The sequence below is a fragment of the Benincasa hispida genome, chromosome 1 (genome assembly GCF_009727055.1).
Source record: "Benincasa hispida cultivar B227 chromosome 1, ASM972705v1, whole genome shotgun sequence".
NCBI lineage: Eukaryota > Viridiplantae > Streptophyta > Magnoliopsida > Cucurbitales > Cucurbitaceae > Benincasa > Benincasa hispida.
The window spans coordinates 66804075-66824930 of NC_052349.1; the positions used below are offsets into that span (position 1 = coordinate 66804075).

The 20856-nt window shown below is 39.0% G+C and overlaps 1 non-coding gene across 1 annotated transcript; it reads left to right on the forward strand.

Annotated features, from left to right (window-relative positions):
- Positions 1-19739: 19739 nt before the first annotated feature.
- LOC120070398 lies at positions 19740-19846 on the forward strand. Its single transcript, XR_005479892.1, has one exon. It is a non-coding gene; the product is annotated as a small nucleolar RNA R71 (small nucleolar RNA).
- Positions 19847-20856: the final 1010 nt, after the last annotated feature.

Below are 20856 nucleotides of genomic sequence, written 5' to 3' on the forward strand. Positions count from 1 at the left end.
GATCATCTGAGCACGTGTTAAATCGGAAATTGAAGCTGGAAAACGAAGAGAAAAAGGGAATTTCAAATTTTTTTGAGTTTGGCCAACCGAAGAAGAGGAAAAAGTTGTTTCCAAATTAGGGCCGTTGTTGTGAAGAAAAATTAGGCAAAATGCAACCAAATTAAAGAGTACGTAAAGAAGAAGCTCGTAGGAGGCTTGATTTGAAGAAATTTGGCCGGAGAAGTAAGGAAAACGAAGAAAAACATGGCACTAGAGTTATCGCAAAAATAGAGGATGCTCGGGTTTTTAGCAAATTGGTGGAGTTAAAGGTTAATTCGAAGCTCCAACTTTAAAGGAAAGTTACTTATAAGGTTCTTCTAGAGTTATATGGTCTTTAATTTGATCTTTATTGGTTATAATTTCTAATTTTAAGCTCTAAAAGTTCTGCAACTTCTCGTCGGAAAAACAGGGGCACCGTGGAGAGTTTGGTCGATTCCGGAAGTTCAAGGGCAATTCAGATGTCCAAACTTTGAGGTAAGTTAATTAAGAGGATGGGTAAAAGGTTTTTATAGGCTAATTAAGCTTTAAATGCCCAGAAAATGATGAATTTAAGTCTAAAATGCTCACTAGAAAAATAGAGGCCAAATCTGGAAATTTCTGGGCTGGAAGTTGAAGAAAGAGTTGAGTTTCCTTGTTGGACTCCTGTCTGTCATCTATTGTCCGTCATTAAAAGATGAAAAATAAATTTTAAGTTAATCGAGGTGTTCTCAAGCATAATTAGGGATCCAATTGGTATTGTTATGATACCTTAAACCTGAAATTATAAGAAATTGGGATCCTAAGTCAACTATGAAGCTGATTAATGGGTTAATTTGAAGTAAACCCTAATTAGGATTAATGAGAAAAATTAAGGAAAATTAGAATAGAATTAGTTCCTATTGAAGATTAATTTTAAGGTCTTGAGTTAATTTTAGAGCAATTGAAGGACCAAATTACAAAGAAAAATCTACCTTGGATCAAATTAGGGATTTGGCAAAAGTTTAAGTGAAATTGGTTATACTTGAAGATTAATTTTCAAATAATTGGATTATGGTCATGTGAAGGATAACTAGAGGATTATCAATATAATTTCAGGATAAACGGGAGATGGAGAAATCGAAATTATGAGGAGAAGCCGATTAACAGTGAATGGTTTATTTTTAATGTTTTGATATAGAAAGTAATTATATATGATAGTATGCTATGATTTATGAAATGTGATGACATGATCTGTTTTACTTGACTAATATTTAAAAAATATTTAAATCATGAATTCTGAACTCACATTGGTTTATATGAGTCTAATTTATGACAATGTAGCTTGGAATTAGAGTTTACACAATTGTGACTTGTATGTTTTACATGAAAATCTCTTGATGTTGAATTTAAAAATGTTGAATGTTTGTGAAAGTGGTTTCAAACTACTAATTCTTGTACTCGAGAGATGGTTATTTTCCTGTGCTACTTGAATGTGTTTCAGTAGCATCGCTCAAGCGATCAGGGGGCTACCGGGATCAAATGTGGCCAGAGTATACTGAGAAGTCCAGAGGAACCTACGCCTGTAGCGCCACCCAGGCTATCAGGGGGCTACCACCGGGGTCAGATGTGGCCAAAGTATACCAGGGAGTCCAGAGTAACCTGGACCTGTGGTGTGTATCTATGCTTAGCCTTGAGGCAGCTCTGCGTGTATGTATGACCTTGTGATTTGGTAGCTATGCGTGCATGTATGACTTTGTGATTTGGTTTACACTGTGGGGGGCATTCTTTGTCCAGAGTAACCCACCGTTGTAAACGAGTATTTGGGTATAGAGTTGGTGTGGTTTTCTGATAACAATTGAATGCTTTATAATGTGCTTATGAGAGTTGATCATGCCACTTTTTTTACTAGCACGTGTTTGAGATGTTGTTGAATCTTTTATACTTTGTTCAATGGTTTACTGAATGATTTGATAAACTTTATTGATGATTTAGAAAGCAATAACTTATGTTTATATTAAACTACCACTCACTGGGCTTTAGCTCATGCTTTCCATGTTTTATGTTTTTCCCCACCCCTAGGTAGCGACAAGTTCCTGGTGCCTACTGAGCCATCAGTCACCACTATTGTTGTTAAACATCTTTTGTATTGTTTGTGCATGTATTTGAGAGTATTCTAGAACAGCTAGAACTTGTGAGTTACATGTCATGGGAGGTTTTGTTAAAAATCATCCTTACTGTTGGTCTATAAATCTCTTTAAACAATATTGTGATTTAAACTGAATCAAGTTCTTAAACTCTGTCAATGAACATAGATTATTTTTTAAATGGGTTTGGAAGTCTGGGTTTGATCTTGAGTACAGGATATGTTAAAAATTGGGACGTTAGATGTCATAGAGAGAAGTGATGTTGAACGTCTTCACGCTTCGTTCTAGGTTTGAAGGGAAATCTAGAACGGGGTGTGACAACAAAGGTCAGAATGTACTAACTCAAGAGGCTCTTTGGCTCAATGTATTAAATATTTTTCAGTAAAAGGTCAGAATGTACAACAAAGGTCAGAATGTATTAAATATTTTTTAGTAAAAGGTCTTTTAGTCATCTTAGCCTCAAGGCAAGATTCATACACCGGTAAAGAATTTTTTTCTAACTCACTTAGAAGGCCATTCTTCACCAATCTCTCAATCCTATTGAGATTGATGTGCCCTAATCAAAGGTGCCAAAGTTGGGCATTTTCTTTGAAGAAATTCGTTGATGTATAGATTAAGTTACGATAGTTTTAAACAACTCTGTGTTATGGAGGGAACTTAAGGCTAACGGTCTTAGCACATACAAGTAAGATAAGCTATACAAATATTAACACCATCTTTATGAATAAACACTTTATCCACATTAAAAGAAAGCGTATATTTACATTGCAATAGGCACTTTATAGAAATAAGGTTCCTCTTAAGTTCAAGAACAACATATACATCGTTTAACACTAGAACGATAGCTGAGACGATGTGCCCGGTGCCTACTCGCATCGTCATCTCACCAGCCTCCAGCTGTCGCCAGGATCTAATCCCCTGAAAAGAGAACAAACGTGATTAGTGGCGCCCAAATAATTATCCAGGCAGAATCATCATTCTCCACTAAACAAGTTTCTAGTACAAGTAAATCATATTTACCTTTATCTGTCTTGGCCTTAGCCTTGGCGGCCTTTCTTTACTTCAGCCAGCGAGGACAATTCCTCTTCTAGTGTCCGTTCTGATTTTAGTGGAAACATTTTTCCTTTTCAATTGGCAGCGGACGCCTTCTTGGGGCGATAGGTGGTGGGTTAATAGGCGTTTTCCCTTTGCCCTTACCACTTTTCTTCTTCTTCCCCTTTGCAGAGTTAGAAGTAGAAGGTGCAGACTTCATTCCTGAGGTCGAACCTCGATGGAACATCCTGAAGGATGTAGCAACATGTTCCTCAACTCTCTTCCTTTCCTTACTTTTTAGTAAAGATTGGTATGTCTGAAACTCGTTAAGGAGAGTTATAAGGGTGTATTTCACTTTGTTAAGAATCACATTACGAATAAAATGCAGAAAACTCTCTAGCAAAGAATGCAAGATTATGCGAACCTAACTGCCCTTGTCAATTGTAGACCCATTCAACTCCGCCACATTGAAGTGGACCATCATGTTAAGCACATGTTCATGAACACAGCTGCCTTCCTCTATTTTAAAGTTGAATATGTATTTAAGCGACTCGTGCTTGAGCTTTTCAGACGGTTATCCAAATATCCCCCGTAGGGACTCCATGATCTCACGCACTGAGACCATGGCTCATGCTTCTTGGCCAACACGTCATTAAAACTTGCCAAGATATAGGCTTGGGCCTTCTCATTTGCTCGTGTCCATCGTTCGTTCGCCTCCCGAAAATTTTGAGTGGCGTTCGGAGCTGGAATAGATGGACAGACCTCTGTAAAAGAAAACATGAGATCCTCGATGATTAGAATAGTCGTGATCATGTGTTTCCATGTTGAAAAATTGTTGCCAGTAAGTTTCTCGATGCTAAGCAAAGCTAAAGTGGCTGTAGCCATTTTAAAACTTGTTACTGAAAAACGAGCAAACTTTTATAAGATTTTTCTAAACCACATTTTAACTAATTAATTTTATCAAAACAGTTTCAAGTACCCTAAGTGTTAAAGACTTCTATTTCGTAGTGATGCCCCAGCGAGGCAGGACAAACGTCACTGATGGGGTGATCAGATGCCCCTTCACTGGGATGAGACCTTCTCAACCATTAGGTAGAACTAACTTTTGGATTTGAACCTAACAGCCACCATTTTTTGGTCCAGAACTGTTAAGCTTTAACAATTTCGCGTAAGTGTGAGCCCTCACTTTCGACGCCAAAGTCTCGCCCTAATGAGCCCACTGTAAGGAAGGAGATTAGGACCAGAGACTAAGTAACCTTATCCTCTTTCAAGAGATCAAATAAAGAAATGCTCAAAACTACCATCCTATAGGGGGACACTCCTAGGGTGCCTCGAGGTGATGCGCAGAAACTTTATTCAATCCAACGAGGGAGACCGTGGGACTGTCTCTTATACACATCTAGATGTGTATAAGAGACAGCTCCTAGGGTGCCTCGAGGTGATGCGCAGAAACTTTATTCAATCCAACGAGGGAGACCGTGGGATATGCTGTCGCAGTTCCCGCTCCCACTTACTATGAATACTCTCTCCATCCACCTTCATATTGATCTACCCAAACACCATCCTTTAGGGGGACACTCCCAAGGTGCCATGAGGATAAGGATAGATCTCACGATGTGGACTATATTGGAGAAACGTGAAAGGTTTAAATAAAGCATCATATACCCCAAGTACCTCCCACTGAATGTTCTACCTAGGGGTTCATTAACCTAGAGAATCTGACTACTAATTTTAGTCTAAGTCATCTTTTTAAGTCCGCTCATAAACAATTTTTGTCTATGAAATAAACAAGTTCAAGTAGTCACATTTAAACATTTTAATGGACTGTCCTTAACTTGCATGCATGCATCAAATCTATCTAATTCACCTTTCCAGGTAGGTTCCTAGGTAGAGGTGTTACGTTTCCATCAACTTAAATACCCCAGCCTAGACAGAACCTGCCTTAGACAAAAGGTCCCTTATAGATAGATTTGCTACACTTTAACCTTTTATTAGTTAATTTAATCCTATTAAACTGATTAAAAGATTAAAGCCTAAAGGTTGCTAATCATATTAGAACCGTGAACTAAGGTCTATGTCATCCAAGTTTTAAACATTTTAAAACCATGAATTAAACCTAAGTAAGCATGCATGTCTTTTTTATTGCTTTTAGTTCCAATTTCTCTTTAACTTTTAAAAAGAAACAACTAAAATATTGTCATACAATGAGGTATTTATAACACTTATAAAGTAACCTATGTGTCATGTTTCATGCACTATCCGGTCATTACTATACATAACTTTTATATACATGTAATAACCAAGCAAACATGCTTTCCATACACCCTTATACTATTGCAATTGTAATATAAAGATGATGCATGTCAATGCTTTTATGCATGCATAAATATAACTCTTATATTATATGATGCATGAGCATTCTCTTACGTAATTAAAATTATGCTTCTCTAAATTATAAAATTTATAATAAAGAAATGATTCATGACCAATGCATAACCTAAGGTGGGATTTTTCTATATGTGCATACCATATGACATATAAAATAAACATACATCTCTATATTAAACAAAAGATTAACGAATGGGGATGAACTTTTAAAAAATCGAAATGAAAAATTCTATCTATTACATTTTTCGTAGAAGCAAACCGCTTCAGACGCGAACCGGGTCTTGAACTGTCGGGTGAAGCTCCACGTTTAGTAAATGCCTCCGAGTAAACGATCGCTTAGCACATACTAGATGCTGTCTCTTATACACATCTAGATGTGTATAAGAGACAGCTAGACGATAGCGCGAAAAAGCTAAACAATCGCTTAGACGAAAACGAGGCTGTATGCCTGATCGTCTAGACGATCGCTTAACGCGCAAAGAGGTACACCATTTATCGTGCGATTACTCTGTGATCGTATAGTCAGTAACTAAGCGATAAGGCTTGCTGAGCTATACGATCATCTAGTGCGCGCGTGCGTTAAACGACACTCGAGCATCCGATACTTAGCGATCGCCTACCCCATCATCTACACGATCCGACCAACTCTTGATCGTCTTCTTTCTCTAAGAACAGCAACCCTTGCTCCAAACTTCTTCACAAACAACTCAAAATTCAAATTAACTTTGAATTACAGACTCGATAACAATTAGTTATGCCAAAAAATGCAGGGGCCTTTACAATTAACTAAAAATGTAAAAGAATTAATCAAACTGAGGTTTCATCCCAAAAAACTCCATTAATCCACACATCCATAAACAATTTAACAATTAAAATGAAGACAAACATGCTGCACCCACCGAGAATGTATATGCAATTCTTTGCATCAATGAAATTGGAATATCAAAAACCTGGCTCTGATACCAATTGAAGGAACTCTTAAAAAAGAGTGTCTATGAGCTGAAATGGGTCTTTCCGATTTCATTATGACAGAATTACCACACATACATTCTAACATATAGATATGCATTGTAAACATTAAATGCTGGCATGCTTTAGCAATAAACACAAAAGACCGAGAGAACGTATCAGTTGAAGACTTTCTTCGATCGAACTCAGTTCTACATGAACGAACTCCTCTCCTTCCTTCTTGTCAAGCAAGCAATCGTCTAGCAGCACCATAGTCGTCTACACAATCAGCAGCCCATGAACAACAAGCAATTGGGGACGACACCACCACTCGAAGCCCTCAGTATTCTCGGAGTGAGAATCCAAAGGGTGGACTTTGATGGAATTGATAGAGGGGAGGAAGAAAAGTGATCGTGTAAAACAAACAAGCAAGTGGGAGAAAGAGATGACTATTATATAGTCGTGTGCTTGTCGTTTAGGTTGGGGTACACGATCATGTAGTAAATGCTAAGTGATCGTCTATCAAAAGGTAAACGATCTTTTAGTTATGCTCAAGCGCTAAGCGATCGTCTAGCAAAAGGTAAGTGAAGTTTAAATAATCGCGAGCGATCGTTTAGCTATACGGGTGTGCGATTGTTTAGGAGGCGAGCACTATCGTATAGGCTCTCAACACTAAGCGATCAAATACTTTCACACTGTGAGTGAATTTCCAAATCTCTTGCAAAATGAAAATAATTTTCATTTTATTCTACAGTTATAAGAACTGAATTCAACTTCCCACTTTTGCACGAATCTAGAGAAAACTTTGGCCAATTATCTCATAAACGGCCAATAATTAAAATAATGAATATCATCATATTATATTCTTAACCTATAGTTTAACATCATATATCACCTATAGTGTATTCTCCTCTACTTGATATAAATCATATTTATATCCAAATTCCTCAAAAATAATGTATCTCATACATTTAGTCAATCATATCATATATAATTAACTAGTTCAATTATATCATAATCGAACTCCCTCTTATCAATTTGAACATTTCAAACTGACCCAAAAATTGATTCTCTACTTTTATCCAAGAGGACCTTATGAACCTATGGCTCGAAGCTCCAACGGTATGTGAATAGCTGACTAAACTCTTTAGTCACCAGATCCACCATCCATTAACTGCCAGACATTCCACTAAAGATTGACAACTGAACTCTTCTTATCACAAATATATTTCTATGTCCACCAGATATAATCAATCATGGGTATGATAACCCTTCACAAATGCTCGTAAATATAGCTGGGCCAATTATCGTTTTGCCCCTGTAGTTACATCTCACTTCTTAAGTACCACTAATCCCTCTAATGAACAATACAACATAGTCCGACTATGTGTGAACACTTCTCGAGCCAAGAGAAGAAGTGTGGCGCCATCGTTCAAGCCCTGGAATCAGCCCTTAAGGGAGTTATCTGCCTACTTACCCCTGCTTCAAGGAAGGAGTAAATTCCACATTGTGTAGCTGAGTTCCCAACTCCCAATTCAGACGAATCTCCAAAGTAGTAGGTTTGAGTCGGCGGCCTGGCCACTCGCACCCATGCAAATCAAAGGACCGCCCTTAATGGTAGGAGTTTCCAACTCACTCAGGATTGAGGTCATGTTACCTATGGTCATCCTAATGAAGTGAAGTCTCTGCCATGAACCGTGTTATATACAAGACGTTAACACTACATGGTCAGGTCTTCTACAAACTCTTTGTATAGGACGCCTCCGCTCGCATGTCCCCTACACAAATGATCAGGATCAGACCATCTGTGACAAGTTACAACACTTGTAACTATTCCATAAAGAGGGTTGCATCCGTAGCGTTACCAGGATAAGGTTTCCCTCCTATATCCATATACTACAGACCATTTTGGTTATCACTTAAGACATGATCCACTTCTATGTCACCACATACATGTTTAAGTTACATAAAGATAACTAGAGATTTTAGTTTATTAGTTTGTCGTAAAGCAAATAAAACAATCAGATGAGCAAAAACAAGGAGTGAAGTAAAATCTCATATATTAACATCACAAGCATTCGTACAAACTGTTTACAAACTACAGGACACGAGACTTTATAATAGGAGTAGTTTGGTGTATTATATTTTTTTTTAACCAGACTCAAGGCTTATTAATAATGTAGGCTTTCGGCTTCTATCAAAAATGGCGCTGTTGTCAGGGAAGCAAGCAAATTAATGTCTTTTAGTTAGAGTTGACTGTTAAACTTTAAAAACGAAAAAAAAAAAATATTTTCCTTTTTGCGTATCTATTTGTTCTTTTATGGCAGAAAATATCAACAGGTATGGTTTTTAATATGTGGAACAAGGAGAATCACTAGAGGTAAGGGAGATTTGTGGCCTTAGAGATCAAATTTCTGAACTAACCTCTATTGTGCAAGCTTTGGCAAATATGCAGGTTTAGAATTTGCACGGCCCTGAGTGTGAATATTATTCTCCTTGAGAGTTGGCTGGTCAAACACTGTTGCCAATGCCATATCAGTCTACCCACACAGGTATTTCTTTAGAGGATATAGTTAGGGAACTTCTGATCGCTCTAGTGAGTTTGTGCAGGAATGCCCCTACTATTATGAACAGCCCATTAATTTCCAGCAGGACGACCTCTATTTCGAACGTGAGGTCAGAGCAGAAATTCAGAATTTGACTGACCAAATTGCTCAAATTTCTTAATCAATTAGGAAACTGGAGGCGTCTTGTGAATCACTCTCTGGGGATGCCGAGGTGAGTAGCGGAGATATGAGCATCAAGGATCCCACAGAACCAATGGTCCCTGGCATTTCTGAGCAAGGTAAGGCGTTAGATTATTCAAAGTGTGAACATACTATTGACTTTTCTAAGCGCACGGGAAATCATTTAGAGCCATCTTGTGTCTGTGGCACTGAGCTCGACCTTGTGATGGAATATACTAGACCGATTCGGATGATGATGTTTATCTTCTACCACAACAAGAACGAGTCAGTAAGGTTACGTACGAGTATGGGCTTAATTTGGAAGAATTCCAAGTAAAAGAGTTAGAGGCTCCTGAGCCAGGCAGGGCTACCCCAGGGCCCAATTTTTGTGCACGAACTTTCTATTAGGATTGGTGTCCTAAATCTCTTATAATCTCATAGTTTGTAAACTTTGTATAAACATATTGTTGTTAATAAATTAAGTGTTATTTTATAAGCATATACTTAATCCAATAAACTATGATTCCAAGGTTATTTCATGTAATTTAAACGATTATGTAGAGACATACAACTGGATCTTGTTTAAATAATAACCTAAACGGTCTGTATTAGATGGATAAGATTAGGTACCATATCCGGGTGACACTATGGATACGACCTGCTTTGTAGGTGTTACAAGTGTTGTAAAGTGCTACAAATGATCTGATCATAATCATTCATGTGGAGACATGTGAGCAGGGTATCCTATACAAAGGGTTTGTATAGTATCGGACTACGAAATGATTAATCTCTTTATACAACGTCGTTAATAATAGAGACTTACATTTCACTAGGATGACCATAGGTGACATGACTTGAATCCTGAGTGAGTTGTGAACTCCTGTTCATGAAGGCGATCCTTTTAACTACAAGGGCAAAATGGTAATTTTGGCTCAATAGTACTTACGAGCAATTTCTAAAGGGTCATCGCACTGTTGATTGGTTATATCCAATGGACAAAGAAATTTATCTGTAGTGCGAAGAGTGCAACTGTCAGTCTTTAGTGGAATGACCAACAGTTAACGGATGTTGGGTAATTTAATTAATAAGTTTAATTAATTATCCAAGTACCGTTGGAGCTTCAATCTATAGGTCCATAAAGTCCCCTCTGTAGCTCAACAGGGATTTAATTGAAAATTATTTTTGGATTAATTTGAAGTGTTCAAATTAATTGAGGGAATTAACTATATATGATATATTTAATTAAAGTAATTATATATGAGATATAATTAATATAATGTATTTGATACATTATAATATAAAGTAATATGAGAGGAATATGAATATGATTCAAATACTAATTATATGAATTAGATTCATGTAATTAAACCTAATATAAATATGATTTATATTAAATACTATAAATAAGTTGAGAAGAATTAAATATTTGAATATGATTCGAATATTAATTATATGAATGAGATTCATATAATTAATATAATATAAATCACATTTATATTAAATACCATGTATTGTTGAGAGAATATACAGGCTATATTGTATTTGATACAATATGTACCTATAGATTATGTGTTATATGGAATATAACATATACATATAATAAGGTTGTTATTATATGTATAATTATTATAATTTAATTTTATTAAATTAATATTAATACTCCTTCTCCCTAATTTCTCTCAGCCAAATACGTGGGGTGAGTGAGAGAACATGAGTTGGTTAGATTCATCTTCTTCCTGGAAAACATTGAGAGAAAGCATTTTCTCTTGAAAAAACTCACAGAGAAGAAAAGTTTTTTTCTTCCCTTTCTTCCTCTCCATCTCCTTCCCTCTTCCAAAGCCCTAAGGCAGAGCCCACAACTCCTGCCATTCTCAGTGCCAAGTGAATACAGAGGGTTCTCAAGTGGTGGTGTCCCGTTTGGAGAAGGATATCCATTCGAGGGATTCTTGAAGAAAGTGTTCTTCAAAAGTAAGGGTTTCTGAAACTCTTAGTTTTCCTTTATTTATTGCATGCTATAATTTATGTAAATGTATATCTTATTCATGTTTTACTGTAAAACTTAAATTTAATGAAAAATGGAATTGGGTCGATTTTGTTTTCGCTCAAGGATTTTTCCTCATTTAGAGTTCCTTCACTTTTCGCCAGGAGAAAATGTGAAAACGGACCCAGGGGTTAAGAACGATGAAAAAAAGTGATGCGCCAGACGGTTTTGGGAACGGAGCTCATTTGGTGCCCCAAACAACTCTCGGGCCTATGAGGGCTGTCTCGGAGCCCAATTTTTGTGCATGAACTATCCGCCGAGGGAAAATGCAAAAATAGACACAGGGGTTAAGAACGATAGAAAAAAGACGAGCACCAGACAATTTGGGGGATGGAGCAAATTTGGTGGCCCAAATGGCTTCCAGGCCCGTTGGGGTTGCCCTGCGATCCAATTTTTGTGCACAAACTTTCCGTCGGGCAAAAACGCGAAAACGGACCAAGGGTTTAGGAATGATGAAAAAAAGTCATGTGCCAAACAGTTTTGGGAACGGGGCTCATTCGGTGCCTAAACGGCTCCCAAGCTCGGCGGCAATGCCCCGAGGCCCAATTTTTGTGTGTGAACTTTCTGCCGAGAAAAAATGCAAAAATGGACCCAGAGGTTAAGAATGATGAAAAAAAGGCATGTGCCAGACGATTTTGGGAACATAGCTCATTTGGTGTCCCAAACGGCTCCCTGATGCTCGGTTTTATGAAATGGAAATACGGATGATATGCGTTGATGGAATTGCGTTGTGCGCTCAAGTTTCCCTAGCGAAATCTAAGTGTAAATTCCTCTGAGTTTCCTAGTAAGTCCAGGGTCGAACATAGGGACTTGTGAAAACAGATTGCATTGGTAATTTTTATGAAAGCCTTTGCGGTAACCGTATCAATAAATAAGTCGTTGGGTTTGTTGTTTGCGTTGATGAAAAATAAATAAATGCGGCGGATTTGAGAAAAGGCAGTTGTGTGATAGATGTAATGAGTATATGATGAACGGGTTGAGAAGATCTTTAGCTAGCGTTACTTGGGAATGCGTCAGATTATGCGATCATGTTACAACCATGCAAAGTAAGTCATTTTCCAATGCAAATGCGATGCTCCTAAATCTAGGATGCATATGTTGAATGCAAAATGTCCATAGAGATCATCCCTAAGTCTCTACTCTTGTCTTATGCAATGATGCAAAATGCATAAAAGCAAGGTGACCGCATACAATCATATCCTATCTCTAGGATGCATGCGATGTGTTGATAATAAATAGTGCTCATTCCTAAGCGCCTATCTCTTGTTCATGCGTTCCAATCTGGCTCTTCCGAGTCTAGATTCTAACCTGACCTTCCCAAGTCTAGATCCTGTCCTTAGACTACCCTCCCGAGTATCTCTAATGGACGAATGAAGCATACATAAACAAGATAATTGCAAAAACTGAAAATTCCCTAGTTGTGCTAGCTAAATGCTTCTCAACCCATTCAACTAATTTAGTTATGTGTGAATAACAGAGAGTGAACAAATATAGAAGAAAATTCCATTTTTATAAATGAGTTGAGCACAAAATGACAATGGAAGTTGAAGGTAGAGAGCCTGGTAGAAATTCCTTGCTGACCGAGGCTTTTACACTGAAATCACTATTCTGCTCTAAAGATGTTCCCGCTTCCGCAGGCGTCGGCCCTCCCTCTGTCCTTGAAGCTCCCGGTGCTCTCCCAAGCTTACCGGAATGATCTGCCGGCACAACTTCTTCCCTCGCGTCCGCCTAAAAATGAAAGAAAACTAAGAACAAAGACGTGCGAAATGAAGTATGGAATCTCTAACTGTTTAACCTCTTCTCTGAAGAATGCCCTTGGTATTTATAGAGCATCCATGGTGAAAGGCGGCTTCTCTCTCCTGATTGTACAGATGGGACAACTTTAATTCCTGACTGATGTGCCGAATAATTGTCACCAAAAAAGTTGAATGTACTTTGTGATAGTTATTGGCTGTAAACTTAATTTGGATTCGACTGTCGTCAGCTTTCTATCCCATCGCGCTTAATTGGCCTTTCACCCGGATGCGCCCACCATGTTGCACTGACCACGTTGCAGCAATCCTTCTTGGGTGAATGTTTGCGAGCACGATCAATGCAAAGCCTTGCGGCGAAGTTGCGCTCGACCAATGATTCCTATGATCGCAATTCTTACATTGCGTTAACGCATATTCTGCAAAAAAAATACAAAAATAAACTGTTCTAATGCGCTGAACGCATGCGATCGTAATATACGAAATTGATGCTTAATGGATGTAAAGTAACATATTTCATCAACACAATCCAATCATTGTTTAAGAACGTAGCACTATGATAACGTGCATTTCTGCCCGTTACACACCTCCAAATTTAAACAATGCTTGTCCTCAGGTATAAACTAAAGATTCCTTTAGCAAGTCAACCGAAATGTTCTTTTCCTAGATTTCTTAAGAATACTTCGTTCAAATCCTATATACCTGAATTTCCTTAAGTCTTATTCAAGTCTCTTCTTAAAATATTTCTAAGACCTAGGGACTGCAAGCTTAACTTTCAAAAAGACTTTACTAAATTCCAGAACATCGCATGATTTATTTCAAAAAGAAAAATTTTCCAAGTGTCAAATGATTTTATCCTTGCACACAAAAATTTTCTTCATTGACATTTTTTCTGACCTTGAGCTGATCCAAGTGCTTGGCCTTCGTTTTGGCTCGCCTCCACGGGTGTCATGCGGACATCCAACTATGAGCAATGCACTCTTTCTCAGACTAAACTCATACCTATTTGGTAGTGGAATCTACGGTCATTTATTTATGCATTAATCCTGGTGACTTACTTTTATTTTGGCTTGCCCCCACGTGTGTCATGCGAACATCCAACTACGGGTATGTGCCTTTCACAACTTAACTCTTATCAACATGGGTTTCCCATTGCATTGAAAGTGGAGTTGTTATTCATAATATATATATAGCAAGGTCGAAAATAAATACCTCACCCCCAAATTTAAAATGCGGCAATGTCCCCATTGCCAAAAGATTAAAATAAGTCATGCAATGTTCTTAGAATGCGTTGTAAAGAGAGATTGAAAGAAATCTAGCAAATCCCTAACTTCTAGAAATATTTTATGAGGTGACTATCTTAAGATTATGTTGACTTTAGTATATATGAAATAAATAGAAGCGTATTTTTCATCATTGAAATCCTACTTGACAAAGAAACGGAATGTGGTAAACTACTAAATTTATCTATGTCAAATGATTGTAGTGATCAAAGAGGATGCAGTGATAAAACTTTGAAAACTAAAATGCAATGTGATACCGCAAAATTTGAAATAAAGCTAAGGAAGAGTACACCCCCAAATTTGTGTTGTCGCCCGCATTGTGTATTGATACATCCATCTTTGTGGCGATTTCTCTTTTTTGGATTGCAGTGATAGAGTGAGATAATTTGCTGCTTCAAGTAACATCTCCGCAATCCTGTGCCTTAATCAATGTAAACAAACAAAGAGAGGGTCAAATGATTTTTAAAAAAAAAACAACAATTTTTTTTTAGAGACGGAAAAATAAGTGAGATGCAGATAGCTTAAATAATAGTAAAATGACAAAGGGATAAGTGTTCAAGAGTCAAGTAAGGGGTAGTCTGGGTTTTTCAGCTTCACGGAGGCTTTTTTTGGCTGGAAAACACCTCTGTAATATGCTTTAACTCGCTATCCATTAACCTTAAATGTCTGGCTGCCATCCTTAGTGATCAGCTCCATTGCACCATTTGAAAATATTTCTTTGATGACGAAGGGACCAGACCAGCGTGATTTTAATTTTCTCGAGAAGAGTCGCAATCTTGAATTAAAGAGTAAGACCTTTTGCCCGACTTGGAGGTTCTTACCGCATATGTTTTTGTCATGCCAGCACTTGGTGTGCTCCTTATAAATCTTCGCATTCTCATATGCGTTGATCCTTCATTCTTCTAGCTCGACCAACTGCATTTTTGGCCCTTCTCCTGCTTTCTTCAAATCAAAATTTTGCTTCTTTACCGCCCACAGTGCCTTATACTCCAGCTCCAAAAGCAAATGACATGCTTTACCAAATACCAACGCATACGGGGACATACCTATTGGTGTTCTGAATGCAGTTCGGTATGCCCACAACGCATCGTCGAGCTTCATTGCCCAATCTTTTCGTGAAGGCTTTACTACCTTCTCAAGTATCAACTTAATTTCTCGATTGGACACTTCAACCTAACCATTTGTTTGTGGATGGTATGTGGTGGCCACTTTGTGGAGGATGTTGTACTTGTGCAATAGCTCCTTGATATTGCGATTGACAAAGTGGGATCCTTCATCACTTATGATGGCACGGAGAGTGCCAAAACAAGTGAAAATATTTTTCTTCAAGAACTGGGAGACTACCGCCGCATCGCTTGCAGTGCATGCTATTGCCTCTACCCACTTGAAGACATAATCGACGGCTAATAAAATGTAATGCTTACAACCCGAGGGAGGGAATGGTCCCATGAAATTAATCCCCCATACGTCGAATAATTCAAGCTCCAAGATAGTGTTCATTGGCATAGCGTTTTTCCATGAAATGTTACCTGTACGTTGGCACTGATCACATTTCATTGCATAGTCAGCCGCATCCTTGAATAATGTAGGCCAAAAGAATCCACTTTGTAAAACATTGACTGCGGTGCGCTGCCCTCTAAAGTGCCCACCATATGGTAAGTTGTGGCATTGTGACAATATGTGTTGTTGAGCAGCATTTGGTATGCATAATCAAAAAATCTGGTCTATACCTCTTTTATACAGATTCGGCTCATCCCAATAATAATGTTTGCATTCATGCTTGAGCTCCTTCTGTTGGTGATAGGTGTAATCTTCAGGGAATTGTTCGCAAACCAAATAATTGACTATGTCTGCATACTAGGGCAATTCTTCTATATGGAATAGCTGCTCATCTGAGAATACGGCACTTACTTCAGACTCATTGCAGTCAACCTTAGGATTTTCCAGTCTGGACAAGTGATCCGCAACTTGATTCTCTGTCCCCTTCCGGTCAATTATTTCGATATCTTTCAACATAAAATTCTTGAAGGAGGAGGACCCATCTGATCAACCTCGGCTTTGTGTCCTTCTTTGTCATTAAGTATTTGATCGCCGAGTGATCCGTGTGGATGAGTACATTTGTTCCTAACAGATATGCCCAAAATTTTTCCAACGCAAAAATCACTACCAAGGGTTCTTTCTCTGTGGTGGTATAATTTGTTTGAGCAAGGTTTAATGTTCTACTCGCATATGCAATGGGATGCAAAATTGTTTTTCTCTTTTGCGCTAAATTTGCTTTCATCGCATACTCGCTTGCATCGCACATGATTTCAAATGGCAGTGTCTAGTCTTGCGCAATCAACACGGGTGCAGTAATCAGCTCATCTTTCAAAACTTTGAATGCGTTGAGGCAGTTGTTGTCAAACTCAAATTTTCTGTTCGCCTCTAACAACGAACTCAATGGTCGTGCTATCTTAGAAAAGTCCTTGACGAATCGTCTGTAAAATCCAGCGTGCCCCAAGAAGCTTCGCATAGCCTTCACGCTGGTTGGAGGTGGAAGCTTTTCAATTTCTTCAATCTTTGCTTTGTAGACCTCCAACCCATCCCGGGAGACCTTATGTCCCAACACTATGCCCTCCTTCACCATGAAATGACATTTTTCCCAATTGAGCACCAGATTCGTCTCTTCACATCTCTTTAAAATCTTCTCTAAGTTGGCTAGGTAGACTTCATAAATATTTCCACAGAGTCCTTGAGAAAGTCTAAAAAGATGGCCATCATGCACCTTTAGAACGTACTTGGTGCATTGCAGAGGCCAAACGACATGCGGCGAAAAGAAAATGTCCCATATGGGCAGGTGAATGTGGTCTTGTCTTGATCTCAGGAGTTATCATGATTTGATTTTATCCGGCATAACCATCCAAGAAGCAGTAAAAATCATTCCCTGCTAGTCGGTCTAGCATTTGATCGATGAATGGTAGAGGGAAATGATCTTTCTTTATGGCCGCATTCAGTTTGCCATAGTCCAAGCATATGCGCCATCCAGTGATGGTCCTTGGTGATATTAATTCGTTGTTCTCATTCGGGACTACCGTCATTCTGCCCTTCTTCGGCAAACATTACACTGGGCTAACCCACATGCTATCTGCTATAGGATAGATAATGCCCGCATCTAGCCATTTGATAATCTCCTTCTTGACGACCTCCTTCATTGCAGGGTTAAGTCTGCGTTGATATTCAATTGTTGCCTTGTGGTCATCTTCAAAACGAATGCGGTGCATGTAGTACGCAGGGCTAATTACTCTAATGTCAGCGAGCGTCCAGCCAATTTCTCGCACATGTTTCCTGAGAATACAACTCAACACATTCTCCTGATCTTCGTTGAGCACAGAGGAAATTATAACTGGCAGCTTCTCATTCTGCCCCAAAAATGAGTACTTCAAATGGGTTGGTAGGGTCTTATATTCAAGTGTTGGTGGCTCCACTAAGGAAGGTTGCGTTGTTTTTCTTTCTTCTGTTGGCTCTACTTCTTGCTTTGCGATCATATCTTCTTCCTTGTTTGATTTTGTTATGATCGCATTGCAGATAGCAACGGATGCGCTGGCATCCTCTTCTTCATACTCTTCATCAATCTTTTCTTCTTCATTCAAACTCAGATCATCATCAGAATCTTGCAGGTCTTCTTCATCCGAAAACTTCATGGCACGAATTATATTAAACTTGAGCTTCTGTCTGTTGATACTTAAAGTGATTTCCTCTTTATGCACATCAATTTGGGCAAGACCCGTAGATAGAAAAGGTCATCCCAAAATGATGGGCACGTCTTTGTCGGCCTCATAGTCTAAAATGATGAAGTCAGCTGGCAGGATAAATTTGTCAATTGTTATCAGCACATCCTTCACCTTTTCTTCTGAATGAACCAGAGATCTGTCAGTCAGTTGGAGAGTCACTGATGTGGGCACAAATTTCCCCACATTTAATTGTCTAAAGATTGACAGAGGCATCAAATTTATGTTGGCTCCCAAGTCACATAGGGCCCAATGTAGAGTCCTCCTATGGAGCAAGGAATGGTAAAGCTCCCAGGATCGCTCATGTTCAATGGAATTATGGATTTGGAACTTTGCGTTAATGCCACCATGGAAAATTTTCCAGCTCCCCTTTTCCTAGTTACCATATCCTTCAGAAACTTGGCGTAGGCAGACATTTCCTCAATCACTTCACTGAAAGGAATATTAACATGTGATTGCTTTAACATAGATAAGAAGTGTTGGTACTAAACCTCTTCGTTCTTTTTCTTCCTTAGTCTTTGTTGGAAAGGGGGTAACTGAACTTTCACGGTTCCCGTTTCAGTTGGCTTTGAGGTCGACGCAACCTCCGATTTTACTACTTCGTTTTCTCTTTCTTCTTCTCGCGTCACCGCAATCTCAGGTTCAGCCGCAATAGAAGTTGTTCTACTACGCTCCTTCTTTTCTCCCTCCACAGTTTTCCCACTGCGCAATGTCACAACCTGACATTGTTCCTTACCTGATCCTCCCATGTTGCATGAAAGTTCGGTTGAACTTAGCAAAGCCTCTTGCGGTCTACTTTTTAGCTCACTCGCAATCTGGCCCATCTATAATTCGAGATTGTGAATGGACGTCGCCTGAATTTGAAGCACGGTCTCGTTTTTCTCTATGTATTGCTTCAATAGGCTCTCCAAAGAAGAGGATTGCGGTGATTGTTGTGAGCTACTTGCTTGGTTGGACAATTGACCGTTGTTGCGAGGGAAGAATCTTGGTGGCCCTTCTTTTTGCGCCACGGGTTGGAAATTTTGTTGTTGATTCTTTCAAGCAAAATTGGGGTGGTTCCTCCACCTAGGGTTGTACGTGTTTGAAAAGAGATTGTTTTTCACAAAGTATACAGATTGTGGATTTTGCGTGCAATCTTCCATCGCATTCCCAGGTGTTTTGACTGATTGCGTTGATTTGCCCAGTTTACAATGTTGGGCCTGTCTCTTATACACATCTAGATGTGTATAAGAGACAGGACTGAGCGTTGATTTGCCCGGTTTACGGTGTTGGGCTGCTGATCGCAATTCCTTGGATTAAATTCATCATTGCGGTCATTTGGTTTTGTAATGAAGCAATAGCACCATTGTTTGCGTCAGTGTCTTTGAGTCTCAATCTCTGGTCGCTCTCTCTCCAATTTTCATAGTTCTTAGACTGTCTCTTATACACATCTAGATGTGTATAAGAGACAGCAATAGCACCATTACTTGCGTCGATATCCTTGATTCACAGTCTCTGATCGCTCTCTCTCCAATCTTCATAGTTCTTAGAGATGCGATCCAAGATATTCTTTGCCTCATCATACGTTTTATCAAGCAGACCACCAACGGCTGCCGCATTGGCAGCGGTCTGCGAAGCGGGATTAAATCATGATAGAAAATCTCCATTTAAAGACAGTCTGGCAACCCATTATGTGGACAGTCCCAGACCAACCTTTTAAACCTCGCCCAAGCATCACTGAGCGATTCGTCCATGTCTTGTTCAAAATTTGTAATCAGTTTCCTTCGTCTAGTGTTCTCGGTAGGTGGAAAATACTTCTTCATAAATTTCTCCACTACCTGTTCCCAAGAATTGATCTCTCCTGACTTGAAAGAATATGCCCATTTCCTAGCTTGATCACAGAGAGAAAATGGGAACAACGTTAGTCAAACTTCTTCAACAGAGATGCTCGAGAACACAAAAGTATTGCAGATTTCAATAAAACTTCGAAGGTGGGTGTGTGGGTCCTCGCCACGCCTTCCTCCGAATTGACCTGCAGTATGGATCATCTGCAGCATCATCGGTTTCATTTTGAATCTTCTTCCATCGAGGGCAGGCCTCATGATTCCCGGAGAGAAATCAAAGAGGTTTGGTGATGCATATTCCCTAATGGGTCTATTACGATCGTTTGCAGAAAGAATTGGATTCGCCATGATTGTACAGATGGGAAAACTTTAATTCTTGACTGATGCGCTGAATAATTGTCACCGAAAAAGCTGAATGTACTTTGTGATCGTTATCGGCTGTCAACTTAATTTGGATTTGACTGTTGTCAGCTTTCTGTCCCATCGTGCTTAATTGGCCTTTCACCCAGATGCGCCCACCATGTTGCGTTGACCAAGTTGCGGCGATCCTTCTTGGGCGAATGTTTGCGAGCACGATCAACGCAAAGCCTTGCAGCGAAGTTTCGCTCGACCAATGATTCCTAAGATTGCAATTCTTGCATTTCAGTAACGCATATTCTGCACAAAAATACAAAAGTCAACTGTTCTAATGCGCTGAACACATGCGACCGCAATATTATGAAATTGTTGCTTGATGGACGCAAAGTAACATATTTCATCAATGCAATCCAATCATTGTTTAAGAACATAGCACTATGATAACGTGCATTTCTGCCCATTATCACTCCTGAGCCCAGCGAGGCTGCCGTGAGGGCAAATTTTTGTGCGCAAACTTTTCGCCTGGCGAAAATGTGAAAATGGACTTAGGGTTTAAGAATGATGTAAAAAAGTCGTGCGCTAGACGGTTTTGGGAACAG